Below are 18,247 nucleotides of genomic sequence, written 5' to 3' on the forward strand. Positions count from 1 at the left end.
GCATTCCCTATAAACGATGGTTTTAATATGGTTTTTAAATGTAGCAACTTCACTCATTCTCTAGAAATAATCATGTGGTAAAGAGTCTCTGCAGTAGCTTTACAGTACATGACACAGATTCATGGTAAGTTACATTACCTTTGTGTCAGATGATGGAATATGGATTTCTATGGATTTTGACTAAATAAAACTTGATGGCACTGCTTTCATGCAGTTTTTGATACCTCTGACCTTTACACTGCCCTCAACACTAAAATCCCACAACTGCTGGAATCGTGCTGCTTGTTGTGCAGCATTGTTTGAACTGTCCATTTAGGCCCCTGGTCTCCATGGCCTGTCATCCTTAAGAAGTTCCTAATTTTTGTTAAAATAAATTATAAAAGAAGATCATGGCAGTTCTTTTCATATAAAAAAGCTCAAATTTGCACTGTAAAATTGCAATGTTAAAATGTTATTACCGCCAGTTACGTAGCATCTTGCGCTCGTGTGCACTTTCATTTGCCAGCGGATCGATCAACACAAGGACCTTGTCAGACATGTTGACAATCTAAAAGAAATTAGTGCATTTATGATGTTCTCTCGTCATATTATAACATTCTGCTGCATCATAGCACAACTAGAATATCTCTGAACGATTCATGCAAATAATGTCTCTGATGTACACTAGCAGTCAAATGTTTGAACACAAAAAAAGACAATAAGACAATTTGGGAAGGTTGTTGTATATATGAATTAATTCTCAACCTAGTTCATTTTAAATGCACCCTTTATTTCAGAACTTTAGTTCCTCCCTCTACAAGGTCTCTGCATGTGAGAATTTCTTCAGGACTGATGTTAAAGCATCATAGGTGCTGCTTCATGAACAGGACAGTTACTTCAAAGAATCTAATATTTGTTTATTAGAGTATAATTAGAACATAACATTCATTCATTGCTTTGGCATATTTCCTATTTTTTTAATGTTGAAAAGAATAAAAATAAGTAGTTGTGTTCAAACATTTGACTGGTAATGTAAATAATCCTGCTCTGAAAATTAAAGAAAGGTAAACAAACCACTAAAACCCAGTGAGCCCCAATGTTTACAGGGCACATCCAGATTTCCTCCAGTGGAAACTTCATCTAAAGAATGTGTTGAATACAAAGTTGTCATTATTGTTACTGATAATCAATTCTGCTAGACTGTAATTGTGACAAAATTACCTTTCTGAGTCTCTGGAATTGTCCAGAAAACAATGAGGTTGCAATAACGGCACAGAGCTGGTGAACAGGTTTCTGTTGAGAACAACTGAAACTTAATTTATGTTGCAAGAAATGCACAACACAGCTACATAAATATAATTGCCACTTGCCTGCTGGTTTTCAATGAGAGTGTGCAAGTACGCATCGACAACCTGCATTGTAAAATACACAACCATTAAAGAATGTTATACTTTCACTTGTAATACATTTTGACAGTGTGATTTAGTCTCTTACATCATCAGCAAGCCACTCAGTCCCATGCAGTGTACGGAAAGATGTATCATACAATTTATATGGTCCAACAACTGCTTCCACCCGACCACAGTCTTCTGCAGCCCACAGCATTCGAACTGAAAGCACAGCATGAATGTCAAAGCATAGATATTTTTTTTCTAATCCCTGTACTATTACAGTTACATGGCCAAATGTATGTGAATACACGAACACCATACTCATTTCTCTTAGTTTAACGCCAGGGCTTTTCAAACCCAGGGCCATCTATACACAATTGCCTATGCCATTGCATGATGTAGAATTAAGATTTCCCTCCCATACAATGACCATGCCTGGCCAGATCAATTCATTAGAAGAGGTATGCACATACTTTTGGCAACATAGTGTATCTGACAAACGTCCAACATGTATAGTTTGAATAGGCCAATCCCTTTCATGCAAACAATAAACAAGGGTAGACTGAACAAATGACCAACAGGTCAAACTTGAACACAGAACTCATTAACCTCTTTCTTGTATGCTTTCCTTTATGGCTGATGAACCTTGGGGATGCTTCAACAGTCAACAGTGGTTATTGTCACATACACAGTTAACTGGGATACAGAAAGCTGTGAAAGGCTAACTTATCCTACTCTCAAAATTGTGCAATTGGATAAATGTCTGAATAAAGACTGAATGAATAAGAAGGAAAGGATCAAATAAACATTAAACAAGAGTCTATATATTCAAGACGTATAGACGTGTAAGCCTCAATTTACCTCTGTTGTTGCATCACAGACTTGAGTGTCTTTTTAAGGGGCAAAGTGGATAACAGATGGTCTCTGTGGCAGGGAAATGTCCTTAGTTATGCTTTCCAAATCCCTTCCCATGGTCAAAGAGTTGGAGCCATCAGAAAATGTCCTGGTCTCATTCTCTTTGGGGATCTTGTGGGATTCCTGAGTGGGGACTTGCCTGTCATCATTTTGGCTTCTTCTATATGGCTTGATGTGGTTGACACTGTACTTGTTCTTTAAAGTAGCCCCATCAGAATTAGACAGTGTAACAACCTTGCCACATATTGACCGGATGATATAAGGTCCAGAAAAGTCAGGCCCAATCCTTCCTCCCTTTCTTCCCTGCTTTCTCATATTGAACAGAAGCACCTCATCTCCAACATGATACACTGTATTTCGGTGCTTTTTTTGGAGTCGTTTGGCGTATGCTTGCTTCTGTTTTTGCTGAGAAATGGAGATGTTTTCTTCTGCTGTTCTCCATTAACTCTTTTTTTTTTTTTTCTTTGCAAAATGCTCCATAGGTGTTCTCCTCTGCAAGAATTATTGTAGAAAGCTGAAATGAAAAACAAGATTGAAAAATAGTAACTTGATTCCAGATTAAAGTATGTTTATATTTATGCACAAAGAAAAGTTACAAAAAAAAATATGTGAAGACAATTTATCATTTTGCAACCAACTTTTTTTTTTTTTTTAATAAAGGAAAACAAACTGACCGGCATTTCCACAGGAATTTCTGAATTTCTCCCTGCCATACAGCATAAGAAAGGGAGAATGTTTTGTTGTTGTGTTGATCTTTGATCGCAGGGAAAACAGTGTAGCATCCAAGAAGACATCCCAGTCATCCTGCTTCTCATTTACCAATTTTGTGAGAGCTCTAAGACATAAAATAAAAATCACAAGATAAACAAAATTAAGTCTCTAATATTTCCTGCTCCAACAATGCACTACACAACATAGCTATTAACACATGTAAAGGACCATGATTGTCACAGAGTTTGAATTTATTGGATTAATTGGTTTGGGTTGTTTTGTTGTGTGTTGATGTATTTATATTCTGTGAATGTTTGTGTGTTTGTGGATTTGTATAAATAATTTGTCCTGCTGAGGATGCCGTGGATTGCACAGGGCGGAGAACCTATAAAAGGTAGAGAAGTCACAGGTGGGCGTAATGAGACGTAGCTGTTTGGGCCTAGATGCCGAGTGTATTGCGGGTTTGCATTTTTCAAAGAAAATATCGACGCCCGTGTCTATCGACGGAGTAAGAGGATCAGTACTTGCATTCCTTGGTCAGCGCAGCGAGGTATGTCCTAGTTTGTATGGCTTTGTATAAGGTTGGTGTGTTTGACATTTGTATCGAGTGACTAATGCATTGTTTGTATTCTATTCAGTTTTCACTGTGCTATGAGACGAAATAAATGAATGAAGTTTACACTGTTATGAGCAAAAAAAAGGAAATTTAAGTGCCTGTCGAGACTCTCTTTGGGATCCAAGGGTTGAAAGTAAAATAATAAATAGTAATAGATTGTATATCAATTTATTACTATTTACATCCATTGTAAAAACAGTTCCTTTTCCTGAAACCGGAATGGAATGTTAAATGTTAAATTGCCTGCATTACAGAACACTCCTAAAGGGTTAAATACTTACCGCTTTATGTTGTGATTTAGTTTTTTCATCCAGGCCATTGGTTTGGGGATGATAGGCAGCTGTGACACTTCTTTCAATACCCAAAATATTACAGAGGCTGCTGTTGAGCTAAAAAAATATAAAGTAAAAAATATATATACAAACCAAGCACAACATATTTTCTGAACTGTATTTATAACAAAAATTAGACATACTTCATTCACAAATTCTCTTCCCTGATCAGAGAGGATTCTTCTGGGACAACCATGTCTATATATAATTGAGCAAATATTTCGTCCCACTTCAGCTGCTGATTTGGTCTTTAATGGGAAAGCTTCAACCCATTTGGAAAAGTAATCTGTGGCTGTTAGGATATACTGGAAGTCATCCACAGTTTTTGGAAGAGGTCCTGTCAAATCAATGCCAATGAGCTCCCAGACAGCAGATACCTATCAATTTAAAACATATATATTTATTTTACATTTCAACATTTTTTTTAATAGCTGTTGTATATTATATATAGATACTGCTGGACACATTTACCTTTATACACTCTAATGGCTGGGCAGCAGTCAAAGGTTTTCCAGTCCTCTGGCACTGATCACATTCCAAGACCTTTAAGAAAGTCACTGTTAATATTTATGCAGATTTAGCAACAGCTCAAAACACACAAGAACACACTCCAACACATACCCAGTTGTCAAGATCAATGGACATGCCATGCCAGTAAAATCTGGAGCACACTGCAGTGCGTGTTTTCAGGATGCCTGAATGACCTCCAATCGGAGAGGCGTGAAATTCCCTAAAGAGCTTTCTTGCATCTTCTTTGGATTTAATGGCTTTTCTACTTCCATAGAAAAGCTGTCCTTCTGCAGTGAATATTCATTAACATTCATTAAAGTCTTATAATAATTAAAGAGCTACCTTACTAGGACACTGGCTACATTTAAACGAGTAAATGCTCACCCTTTTCAGTGAATTTGGAAGCATACCTCCTCAGATTTAATTTCTGGGATTTATTATACCCAGATGGGTATGATCCCAGAGAGAGGAAGTTAAATACCTCGTCCCACCTGTTCTCCATAGCTGTGTGTGTGTGTGTGTGTGTATGTATGTGTGTATATATATATATATATATATATATATATATATATATATATATATATATATATATATATATACACACACACACACACACACACACACACACACACACACACACACACACACACACACACACACACACAGAGAGAGAGAGAGAGAGAGAGAGAGAGAGAGAGAGAGAGAGAGAGAGAGAGAAATTGGATAATTTTAAAACACATTTTGTTTGGATATATAATGGTACATTTCATTGTAATAAGAAAAATACTTGCAAAAGAAATGGTTGTAAAAATGAGGAATATATGTTTGAATTCGTTTTTATTTAATCTTTAAAAGTTGAAAGTGGGCTTGTTAAGCAGGCTATCACATTCTAATAGTTTGGGATAAAATCGTTTTAGAGTACTGAGTATAATGTGCTCTATATCTTATCTCTTTGTTTGTTTTTAAGGCATGGATGGAAAGAAATTTATCTTAAAATTTGTGTGCATTAAGAACAAGTGGAGCGTGTGTGGCACCACCACGAATTTGCCTAATGAAATCCTGCCTCATGTCGTCTTTGCAAAGCTAGTATGTTTACGAAAACTTTAACATTTACATGTTTATAGGTTTATTGCTATGAATGAAAAATAAATATATATTGCTCACCTCGAACGTCGTATGCACGTAGTTGCTAGCTAGCTAAATGGTTAGGATTACAAAATTATCAGTTAGTTTTTACATTCTGCAGAAAAGTGCGATGAGAGCAGGCAGGATGCAAAACATTTATTAAGGAGCCTATATAAATGTTTATAGGTCAGGAAACAATAAAAAAGATAAGAAATTACTCACCTGAACATATACTCGACAGAAAGGGAGCATAGATTAATGGGCGTGGAAACTTATGACAAGCCTGTGGGTCTGCGCATGCGCAAAAGTGGCAAAGTAGCAAATATCGATGCGTAGCACAACTCGACAGAACACCGGCTGCACAATGGGAGCCGTTTTTTTCCTTCGGTATCTCGCTGTCTCTTCGCCTCCCTGTCGTTGCGCTTGTGCTCTGCAAGTGCCACAGAGCCGACAGTTTTTTTCCAACGTCGTTTTTTTTTGTCCTTCGGTGCCTCGCTGTCTCCCCCCCCCTCCTCCCCCTCTCCTTGCGCGTCTTGCTCTGCTTCTGCCAGTGCTACAGAGCGGAGAGGTTTTTTTCCCTCAGTCGGTTTCAATTAATAAGGTAAACGGGGAAACACTGAAAAAAAAGTTTATCCACTTTTTTTCCTCTGCTGTCCTCGTGTCAAGCGTGTGCTCCACACATCTTGACCAATCACACGCAGCTTTCAATTAATGTGGTGGGAAAACACTGAAAAAAAGTTTATCTCCACTTTTTTGTGGAAACGGCAGGCAATTGGCCAAGCTGTATTGCGTTCGTGGGCAGGTGTTAATACAGACACTCACTCAAATACAGCGGTCAAGAAGCACGGCAGAAAGAAGGGGAGTCTGTGTGAGAACACAATAGGCCTAGGTGTGAAAATGAGTGACAGAAAACGTAGCAAGATTTGGACTCATTTTAATGCAACGTCGAGCTCCAGGGCAGAGTGCAGACTGTGCAAAGGCAGCATTTCATATAGAGCAGGCTCGACAAACCACTTGCACAGGCACATGAGGACATCACACTCATCAGTATTGCTGGAGGAGTCGAGACCAGAAAGGGAACCTTCTGACAGTGCAAGTGCATCAACTGCAACTTCTTCTTCAGGTGCAATAATATCAACTCTAACTGCTTCTTCAGCTGCCACAACGTCTGCCCCCATTCCTACATCCCAGCCTTTTTGTGGAAGTGGTGCTATTTTGTGATAATTTAATAATTGGTTATAATAAAAGTTTTATTTATAAAGCATTGTCATGCAGCATTTTTACTCATCACAAGTGCTTAACAATGTCAATAATGAAACAAAATGTTATAAAATTAGGTTTAAGCTATTAATGAATTAATAATGTAAAAATATATATATGGGGAGCTGTTTGGGAGCCGAAAGAGCCGGCTCTCCACAGTAAGAAGAGCCATTAGAGCCGCATCTCAAAATAGAGCCGAAAATCCCATCACTAATAACAACATAAACAGCCTGTGTTAAATTTGTAATTCTTAAATGAAAGTTAGTTGGCTGCTTAAATATCATTAATAAAATAAAGTGCAGCACTGAAATTAGGTGGTGACTGGCAATTCAAAACATTGAGCCATGCATAATTATGATGTTTTTTATATCATTTGATGAAGAAACAGCATTCAAATATATAATGTAGTGTGAGTGCACTTTCCTTGCGTTATGCTATCCGGTGTCGACCAGAGGAGGACTCCTTTTGGCTCTTGGTTCCTCTTAAGGTTTCTTCCTCTTGCTCTTTGGGAGTTTTCCTTGCCCCTGTTGCCATTGGTGTGGAATTCTCAGTAAAGCTGACTGTGACGACACCTGTTGTAAAAAGCGGTATAAAAAAACAACTTTGATTTGACTTATCAAACTCACATTGTTTACATAAAAAAACCTGCAACACATCAGTGGTCAAGATGAATGGCCTTCAGATTAGCTCAAGAGTAGCATAGAGAGCTTCAAGGAATGGCTTTCCATGGCCGAGCAGCTGCATTCAAGCCTTACATCGCCAAGTGCAATACAAAGCGTCAAATGCAGTGGTGTAAAGTGCCACCACTGGACTTTAGAGCAGTGGAGACGTGTTCTCCGTTCGTCTGGCAATCCGATGGACGAGTCTGGGTTTGGTGGTTGCCAGGAGAACAGTACTTGTCTGACTGCATTGTGCCAAGTGTAAAGTTTGGTGGAGGGGGGATTATGGTGTGGGGTTGTTTTTCAGGAGTTGAGCTTGGACCCTTAGTTCCAGTGAAAGGAACTCTTAATGCTTCAGCAGACAGAGATTTTGGGCAGTTTCATGCTCCCAATTTTGTGGGAACAGTTTGGGAACGGCCTCTTCCTGTTCCAACATGACTGTCAAAAATTCCCATAAACACACTTCTAAACTTTGTGAAAAGCCCTCCCAGAAGAGCTGAAGCTGTTATAGCTGCAGAGGGTGGGCCGACATCATATAAAACCCTATGGATTAAAAATGGGATGTCACTCGAGTTCATATGCATGTGAAGGCAGGCAAGCGAATACTTTTGGCAATATAGTATATATCTGGAAGTGTCATCTGTAAGAATTAGCAATGCTGGCCCTAGAACTCTTAAGACATGGTATTTCTGAAGTCAGAACCCTTGTGCTTGTATAACTATATGCTGTACTTAAGTTGTGAATGATGTAATACTCTATGTTGTAGCAATGTTTTTATGTGTGTGTGGGTCAGGGCTTGAAGGGGGAGCTGTCCTTTCATAAAAAAAGGGTTAGGATTAGGGCCAGTGTGAGGGTTAGTATGAGGTTTTGGGTTGAGGTTAGGGTTAGGATTATGGCCAGGGTTAGGGTTAAGTTTTGGGTAAGGTTGGGTGAGGTTAGGCTTTGCATAATGGAAGTACCTTATACACAATACTTAAAAATCTACTTAATGTAAGTAATGCATTAAAAGAACATCAAGATATTTACATCAGTGTATTGATGCTTCACTACTGCTACCTCACTGATATGTTGTTGATGTGTTACTGATAATCTGTTAAGAGTTTATCAGTCATCAACAAAGGACCACTCTAAATGAAGTGTTACCGTTAAATAATCTTATTATACACTTGCAGCTGTCTTAAGCCTCCTATTGTCTTGTTTTACTAACGCATTTTATCGGTGGTATCAGTCTGACCCCAGCAATCGAAACCTCAATATCAATGTTCCGGTGGGAATTCTGTTTTCCCATCCTGTAGTGGTTCTCGAATCATTACAGATGTGGTTATGTCAGGTTAGGGCTCTGCATGTTATAGTGACCTCAGTCTCATCCACGTGTAAAATGTTGACATTTATGTTTTATACAGCTAAAACACCCTGGGATCTCAAAGAACACCAATGTGTACAAAATGTGTGAAAGATATTGAAAAACATATTGTCAGTTCACAATATGTGCCTAATTAAAAAGCAAATGCATTGCACACATGACGTTGCAATATGTGCCAGAACAATAAAAAATGCATTGTTTTCATGTCTCTTTACTAAAAAATATGAGGATTTGCACCTAAAAAGGAAAAGCAGGATACATATCAGAACTGAATATCCACCTTGACACTTAATGAAGGCACGACTAGCTTTCCACTGTGCAGTACTTTACATTACATTAAATCAGTGTCACGGATCGTTTTCATTTTGGCATGTTTTCCGCATGTTGCTGTTCAAATGCGGTCTCATGTATGCAGTGCATTTCACTGTTTTGGTTGCATTTCAATGAGGCATATACATTTAAAGTAAAAGAAAAAGTCAAACAACATCTTTGGCTCGTGATCCTTCTTGTGTTGTTCTTCAGTAAAGAGGTGAAAACCATGTAATAGTGGTTTTTCATTTTGGCAGGTATGGACTATGCAAAAGTAATATCCACTGTAGTGACTGCTTTCCAATGTGGCATGAATTCCTCCCCATATTTATCGAGCCTATATTTATCACTTCTTTTTTCTCTCATAGTTGAAGGTCTTGAGGCCTAATCCCATTTCACCTCTGGACCCTCCCACTTAGCCCTCCTTTTAACGTCCAGGGGTGGGCTGTTGAGAGAGAGGGGTAGGGTGAAGAGTTAGTTACATCACCCTCCACACAGATGGTTTTCAGAGCCTCACTCCAAACTGAGTGTTATGAGAAAAAGGAAAAACCTGCAATATGGTTGCGCGAGCGACCAAAGAAACCCACAAATGTAGGTATTTATCAAGTTAAAAACACAATAACCATTTTATTACCTTAGTTTTTTTCATTATTACCTTAGTTAGTCATTTCAATGTGGTCCTTTCCTTCATAACAAGCACAAAAAATAGCTAGTAGTATGCTACTGTCTGTGTAGCTAGCTAGCTAAACTGCTGTTCCACCTTAAATAGTCGGGCACCACTGATGCTTGACGCACCAGAATCTGCTCCATTTAAGGTGGGATGTGAAAATTCAAACAAGATGCTGGCGAATGTCTGACTTCAGCTACTTATCCCTGAAGAATTATGGGTGGAGAGAAATAAATAATTATCGCACACCCCTCTTTGAGGGCATATGATGCCCTAAATGTAACTAAAGCCCAGCAGTGAGGAGCTGAACTTCACCCTCCTCTGCTGTCCCTGCAGATTGGCAGGGTTGCCTACAGAGCAGCGCTAGTAGCTGCTAATGAAGTGATGTTCTTTATTTGAGGGTCCCATTTCAGAGTGGAAGATTTCAACCATTACCCTTGTTGCCCAGTGCCGACGAGCAAGGTGACACTCGGAAACAAAGGGGCAAAAACAAGAAATGGGATTGGGCCTTTGACTCTACTTGACCTTGTACTTTTTGGGTGGCTATTTTCATCACCTCTAGATGGCGCTGACGTTCCACTGTACTTTCAAATCTGGCTTTACGTTGAACAGCCAGGGTGAACTTTCAGGTTCTTTAGTCTGGGAACACAATGTGCTAAAAGTGACCTTGTTGATAATAAAAACTATAGCAATAAAAATGATAGAGGACGCCAGATTATGTCATTTGTAGACACGTGGGGTGGAGAAATGGGAATGGAACGGTTTTGGCGTTCCTTTTCATTCTTGAAGGCTTTTTTTTGTGCTTCTTTGGCTTCTCTGATCTCCTGTGTGGCTCTTACTGCTGTGGCTGCATCAGTTTTGAGTGGAGTGAATATAGACTTTCTCTGAGGTCACTTTTCTTTCAGTTCATATATAAAAATGGCAGTCGCCACTCATTTCCTCCATTTCTCTTTTCTCTGAAATAACCCTCCCAATATGTGTCCTTAAGCAAGTTTGGCTCCAAAACCCCCTAAAATGAGTAAATTTCCATTTTAATGTGCTCATCTTCCTGGAAATTATCTCAAGCAGCAGTAGATAATTACTGTTGCATCATGTTATTTGTTCTGTAATACGTTGTACTATTCTTGCTTATTACATCAGCTTTATATCTTCATAAAATATGTTTCATATATATATAGTATATTATATCATATACAATTAAATATAATACAATCAAAATGATAAAACAATATCAATAAATTGAATTTATTAATCATGGATTAATATATTGATGGATTTATTTAGGTATATTCCATAAACTAAAAATAATACAAAAATAAATAAAGAGATCTGTTATTATATTGTTACATTTATTTATTCATTTTAAATCATTTGTTCTTTTATTGTTCTCATCATCTTTGGCTATAATTAAGGGTTTGTATTCATTTCATTGTTTCAGTGGTGGCAAAAAGCAATAGTTGTCCAAAGAATGTCTGAAACAGCCATTTCAGCTTGGCTCTATATCAGTACATACTGTTCATGCAATAAATCACTCGCTGTATCACTTACCAGCTTTCCAAACATTACGCAATTCCATGAGCCCCCATGTGGAGGATTTTGTGGGATGTCCTTTGTAAGTGTACTTTACAAAGGAAGATACCATGTTTTGGGGGTTAGAGGGGGAAATGTCTTCCCTCCAGTCACGTGCTGTGCCAGCGAAGTGTACACGATCTTCCAGTCCCAGGGGATCAATCTGGTTTCGGCTCCTTTCCCAGCCAGAGAGTGCTTACTCACCATGGACCGCTGTGTCCCTCTCACATCTGTCTTCCTGACGCACGCACACAATTGAAGATCTATGTGATGTGAGGTCACATTGGTTGGTTTTGGTCAGGTTTTCCTCAGGGGTCCAGTCAGTGCAGTTCTTGCCTTTATGCTCTTTTCAAGGTTAGTATATGGACAGGAGAAGCATCTCACTTATACACACATATAACACACACACACACACACATATGCGTGTGTGTATATGTGTTTATATATACACCTATATAAAGATTATCTATAAGTATATGTGCTCTCAAGCATATACATATATTTTTAAAAACTTCGTAGTTAAATAAGTATTCAGACACTATCTTAAAAAACATCATATTCTACCGAAGGTCCAAATAAATTCTACATATCAATGCTGCAAAAATAAATGTACACATTAAAAAAATGATGAGTTTTAACTTAAAAAGTGAGTAACCTGGTTGCCTTTAAATATTGAGTTCATTGAACTTTAAATAATAAGTTTACATGATATAAAACATAATATTGTTTTGTGAACTTACTATTGAGTTCAGTGAACTCTATTTAAAAACAACCTTGCTTTTGTTTTTTTGAACACTGAATATATTTTTACAGTATAAAAATGCTCTGGCACAAACACAAAGGTGCTTGCAGGGTCTGTCCAACCTCCTGACCCGAACCTCATTGAAAATGTGTGGAAGATTTTGAAATTGAGAGTCTATCAGAGAGAATCTCTTAGCCTTGGGGAATCCCAAAAATTGAACCACAATGCTGCAAAAGTCTAAGTACTTCTTACCGTATACATTATATTGCCAAAAGTATTCAGTCAACTGCCTTCACACGCATATGAACTTGAGTGACATCCCATTCTTAATCCATAGGATTTAATATGATGTCGGCCCACCCTTTGCAGCTATAACAGCTTCAACTTTTTTGGGAAGGCTTTTCACAAGGTTTAGGAGTGTGTTTATGGGAATTTTTGACCATTCTTCCAGAAGCACATTTGAAAGATTAGACACTGATGTTAGACGAGAAGGCCTGGCTCACAGTCTCTAATTCATCTTATTCATCCCAAAGGTGTTCTATCGGGTTGAGGTCAGGACTCTGCACAGGCCAGTCAAGTACTTCCACACTAAACTTGCTCATCCATGTCTTTATGGACCTTGCTTTGTACACTGGTGCACAGTCATGTTGGAACAGGAAGGGGCCGTCCCCAAACTGTTCCCACAAAGTTGGGAGCATGAAATTGTCCGAATCTCTTGGTCTGTTGAAGCATTAAGAGTTCCTTTCACTGGAACTAAGGGGCCGAGCCCAACTCTTGAAAAACAACCCCACACCATAATCCCCCCTCCACCAAACTTTACACTTGGCACCATACCGTTCTCCTGGCAACTGCCAAACCCAGACTCATCCATCAGCTTTCCACACAGAGAAGCATGATTCATCACTCCAGAGAACATGTCTCCACTGCTCCACTGCTGAGTCCAGTGGCGGCGCTTTACACCACAGCACTCAACGCTTTGCATTGCGATTGGTGATGTTTGGCTTGGATGCAACTGCTCAGCCTTGGAAACCCATTCCATGAAGCTCTCTACGCTGTTCTTAAGCTAATCTGAAGGCCACATGAAGTTAGGAGGTCTGTATCGATTGACTCTGCAGAAAGTTGGCAACGTCTGTGCACTATGCGCCTCAGCATCCGCTGACCTCGCTCTGTCATTTTATGTGGCCGACCACTTTGTGGCTGAGTTGCTGTCATTCATAATTGATTCCACTTTGTTATAATACCACTGACAGTTGACTGTGGAATATTTAGTAGTGAGGAAATTTGACGTCTGGACACAGTTGGCATCCGATCACGGCACCACACTGGAATTCACTGACTCCTGAGAGCGAGCCATTCTTTCACTAATGTTTGTAGAAGCAGTCTGCAGGCCTAGGTACTTGGTTTTATACACCTGTGGCCATGGAAGTGATTGGAACACCTGAATTCAGTGATTTGGATGGGTGAATGAATACTTTTGGCAATATAGTGTAGCAGTGTAGATCGTTCTATATCATGGTATTGTGACATTTTCAGGTCTATGCTATACACAATTACTGTGACTGTGAACTTTGTGTGCAATAGCAGTGTATTCATGAGGGACCCAGCGATTGAGGCAAGATCATGCTTTGAGAGTACACTGGCCTTTGGCATGATGCTTCTACGACTACGACAGCTATTACCAGGAATTAGGCAAGAGTTCTACACTAGAACCTTCCATACTTATGTGACTACTAGGTTTGATCAGGAGTTGGTTTTAGATTGTACAGAATGTTGTAGGTATTGCATAGAGCAGGGGGTCCCAATCCCAGTCCTGCCCACCCAACACTATGCACATTATTGTGCTTTATCTTGTTGAGCTCAACTGATTCAACTTGTTGACTAGTTAACAAGCACCTTGCTGACTGGGTCTGTTGAGTAGAGAAGAGAAACCACAAAAATGGGCAGAGAAAAGGGCCTCCAGGGCCCTTCTTAGAAGGGAAGTCTACCTTTCTTTCAAATTCCTGCAAAGTTCAGTGGTTGAGATAAAATAAAGTAAATAAAGTCACTCAGAGTAATTTGATGTGACATGGTTTACTGTAGAGACCCTTACTGAGTCTTTACAGTGGTGGTGACGGGAACTAGGGGTGACCATGTCTACAACATAAATCTAGACATTTTATTTACTACCCAAAACGACCAGTGAATCTTCACAAATCCTCTGAATTTTTAATATGTAATGTTGATAAATAATAAATAAGTAACTTTGTTTATTTGCCCTGCGATGGACTGGCGACCTGTCCAGGGTGTATCCTGCCTTCCGCCCAATGACCACTGGGATAGGCTCCAGCAGCCCCCTACGACCCTGGGGGAGAAGCGGCTTAGAAAATGTGTGTGTGTGTGTGTGTGTGTGTGTGTGTGTGTGTGTGTGTGTGTGTTTTAACATATTGGATAGTAACATGTTCTATTCGGCAAATAGACAGTAATTGTGCATTAAAGTGTGCAGAGGTGTGATCTCTGTAGAGAATGTGTTCATTTATTTTCACTTAGCAAATTAACAAAACCTGTCATTTCAGCAGTGGAGCCCAAATGTCTGCATACTAGGTAACAGTGTGTCACACAGTGTCAGAAACCATATTGGCAGGTCTGTTTTTAGCCACATTGGCTTTAAAGCTTACACAATGCACAAAGCAAAACATGGCTTTGCTCTGCGATTACTGTTGTGTGTGTGTGTGTGTGTGTGTGTGTGTGTGAGGGAAAACCATCCAATCCAACTTAAGAGTTTAAAGGACAATCATGTCAATGTTGATAAAGTACACAGATCTGCCATTTTCCATAGTCCTGTACAAAAGTCAGAGACCTTCTTTTATTTCATTTGCAGTCACAGACAGCCATTAAAGTTTATTTATATATAAAGTTTATTTATATATATATAAAATTTACTTTTTTTACACTTCATTCTTTTCAAAAGACTCACTTCCAGTTTTTCAGAGAAATCTACACTCATATTTTTTCACACTTCTGAACTTCAAAGTTGCATGTTATGCTTCTCACCAACCAAATAAAACCAAAGAGAGTTAAGGGGAAGATGTGTCACCTTAAAGGAGAACTCCAGTGTTTTTCAAACTAATCTCTCTCTACTACATCTATTTCCATGTAAAACGTCAGCAGAACTGAAAGAGCAATGAACCTTTGTAATACAAGCCACGGACAGGTGTTTCAGCATCTGCCCATTGACTTCTATTGTACGTGTGCTCTGAGACAATTATTCCAATCTTTTTTTGGGGTACATGGACTATTGTCCTTGGTATCAACTATTGAGATGTGGCAGATATCTTTGGAAAACTAGATAATGCTTGAGTACTTTATTTTTTCAAAAAATAGGTCAGAATTACAAAATAACAACGACATCATTTAATATCACTTTTCCTTTTAACTGTAGGTATCAAATTATCTTTTTTCAGACTTCTCTACTGAGTCTGAACCTGTGGAGGAGGCCATGGCAGGTCTTTGTGCCTCGTAAGCAGTTTTGACCAGTGGAGGTCCCGTAAGGGGGCAGTGCACAAAAACTCCTGTTCAGAAAACACACAGCAAAAAAAACAACATTGACGTTCACAGAACTCTGGCAGGCAGAAGATGCCTATCACGTGGGTCCTGAGGGCAGCCCCCACAGTGAGAGTGAAATGAAACTAGGGTGTTCCTACCAGCTGTTCCCTCTCAAAGACCCTCTGTGGTGGAGCAGCTGCGTGAGCACTCTGCACAGACAGGAAGCATAGAGGGAGTGCAGACATGTTGTTAAGGCCAGTAGGGCTTGGTGCTGAAGGAAGTTGCTTGCAGCGCTAAAGTAAAACCAGTTTTGTTTTTATTTATTATGACAGACATTTGAGTTTTCGAGGCCATCCATATAAAAGTCCACAGCAGAATGAAATAATGTTCCTCCAGGGCCTCCAGCAACCAAGCAGTGCTAGTTAAAGAGGAATTCGATTGATTGTCATTTGAATTTCCATGTAATTAACTTGTTCAAATTTAAACAAAGTTGTTCAGAGTGGTTTAATGTAAAAAGCTTTGTTCTAGAGAAACTTGACGTGTGGTTATATAAGCCAGGTGTGTTGAATATCTGAATTCTCCAGGGTGGTGGATCTTCAAGACTATGACTGAGCATCCCTGGTCTGGGGAATGAACACTGTTTTAAAACTTTTTCAGTATTTGTTTGTTACATCCAGCTTTTTTTTCCAAAAAAAGAAACATGAGTCTTTTAATATTTTGTGAATATCAGTTGTACAAATTAACTGTACACACACATTTTTTAAACCGCTTATTCCTCTGGGCCACTGAGAGATGCCAGAGCCCATCCCTGCAGCCACCGGGTGGAAGGCAGGATACACCATGGACAGGTCACCAGTCCATTGCAGGGCACACAGTTAAACATATACATTCACACCTAGAGGCAATTTAACATGTCCAATTGGCCTGACTGCTGGACTGTTGGAGGAAGTACCGGAGTACCCAGATGAACCTCAACTCTCTGGGGACGAGAACCCTCAGTACTTGATATGACGTGTGTGACTTACATATAGGCTGCTGGGCAACTAGTGTTACACCAGCTCCCTTAAACACCGACCGCTATATACCCACTACACTACACCGACCGCTATATATACCCACTACACTACACCGACCGCTATATACCCACTACACTACACCGACCGCTATATATCCACTACACTACACCGACCGCTATATACCCACTACACTACACCGACCGCTATATATCCACTACACTACACCGACCGCTATATATCCACTACACTACACCGACCGCTATATACCCACTACACTACACCGACCGCTATATATCCACTACACTACACCGACCGCTATATACTCACTACACTACACCGACCGCTATATATCCACTACACTACACCGACCGCTATATACTCACTACACTACACCGACCGCTATATATCCACTACACTACACCGACCGCTATATACCCACTACACTGACCGCTATATATCCACTACACTACACCGACCGCTATATATCCACTACACTACACCGACCGCTATATACCCACTACACTGACCGCTATATATCCACTACACTACACCGACCGCTATATACTCACTACACTACACCGACCGCTATATACCCACTACACTACACCGACCGCTATATATCCACTACACTACACCGACCGCTATATACCCACTACACTACACCGACCGCTATATACCCACTACACTACACCGACCGCTATATACCCACTACACTACACCGACCGCTATATATCCACTACACTACACCGACCGCTATATACCCACTACACTACACCGACCGCTATATACCCACTACACTACACCGACCGCTATATACCCACTACACTGACCGCTATATATCCACTACACTACACCGACCGCTATATACTCACTACACTACACCGACCGCTATACAGTGGGTTGCAAAAGTATTCAGCCCCCTTGAACTTTTCAACCTTTTGCCACATTTCAGGCTTCAAACATAAAGATATGAAATTGACATTTTTTGTGAAGAGTCAACAACAAGTGGGACACAATTGTGAAGTGGAACGAAATTTGTTGGATATTTTAAACTTTTTTTAGAAATAAAAAACTGAAAAGTGGGGCGTGCAATATTATTCAGCCCCCTTGCTTTAATACTTTGTAGCGCCACCTTTTGCTGTGATTACAGCTGCAAGTGGCTTGGGGTACGTCTCTGTCAGTCTTGCACATCGAGAGACTGAAATTTTTGCCCATTCTTCCTTGCAAAACAGCTCGAGCTCAGTGAAGTTGGATGGAGAGCGTTTGTGAACAGCAGTTTTCAGCTCTTTCCACAGATTCTCGATTGGATTCAGGTCTGGACTTTGACTTGGCCGTTCTAACACCTGGATATGTTTATTTGTGAACCATTCCATTGTAGATGTTGCTTTATGTTTTGGATCATTGTCTTGTTGGAAGATAAATCTCCGTCCCAGTCTCAGGTCTTTTGCAGACTCCAACAGGTTTTCTTCCAGAATGGTCCTGTATTTGGCTCCATCCATCTTCCCATCAATATTAACCATCTTCCCTGTCCCTGCTGAAGAAAAGCAGGCCCAAACCATGA

The 18,247-nt window shown here is 39.7% G+C and overlaps 1 long non-coding RNA gene across 1 annotated transcript; it reads right to left on the reverse strand.

The window, feature by feature from the left end:
- Positions 1-115: 115 nt before the first annotated feature.
- On the reverse strand, positions 116-2,486 carry LOC119262088. The gene is made up of 4 exons (XR_005129409.1): positions 2,232-2,486; positions 1,201-1,589; positions 1,054-1,119; positions 116-547 (listed from the first exon to the last, which is right to left on the reverse strand). It is a non-coding gene; the product is annotated as an uncharacterized LOC119262088 (long non-coding RNA).
- Between the last annotated feature and the right edge of the window lie 15,761 nt (positions 2,487-18,247).

Source organism: Pygocentrus nattereri, chromosome 22, assembly GCF_015220715.1.
Source record: "Pygocentrus nattereri isolate fPygNat1 chromosome 22, fPygNat1.pri, whole genome shotgun sequence".
Classification (NCBI taxonomy): Eukaryota; Metazoa; Chordata; class Actinopteri; order Characiformes; family Serrasalmidae; genus Pygocentrus; species Pygocentrus nattereri.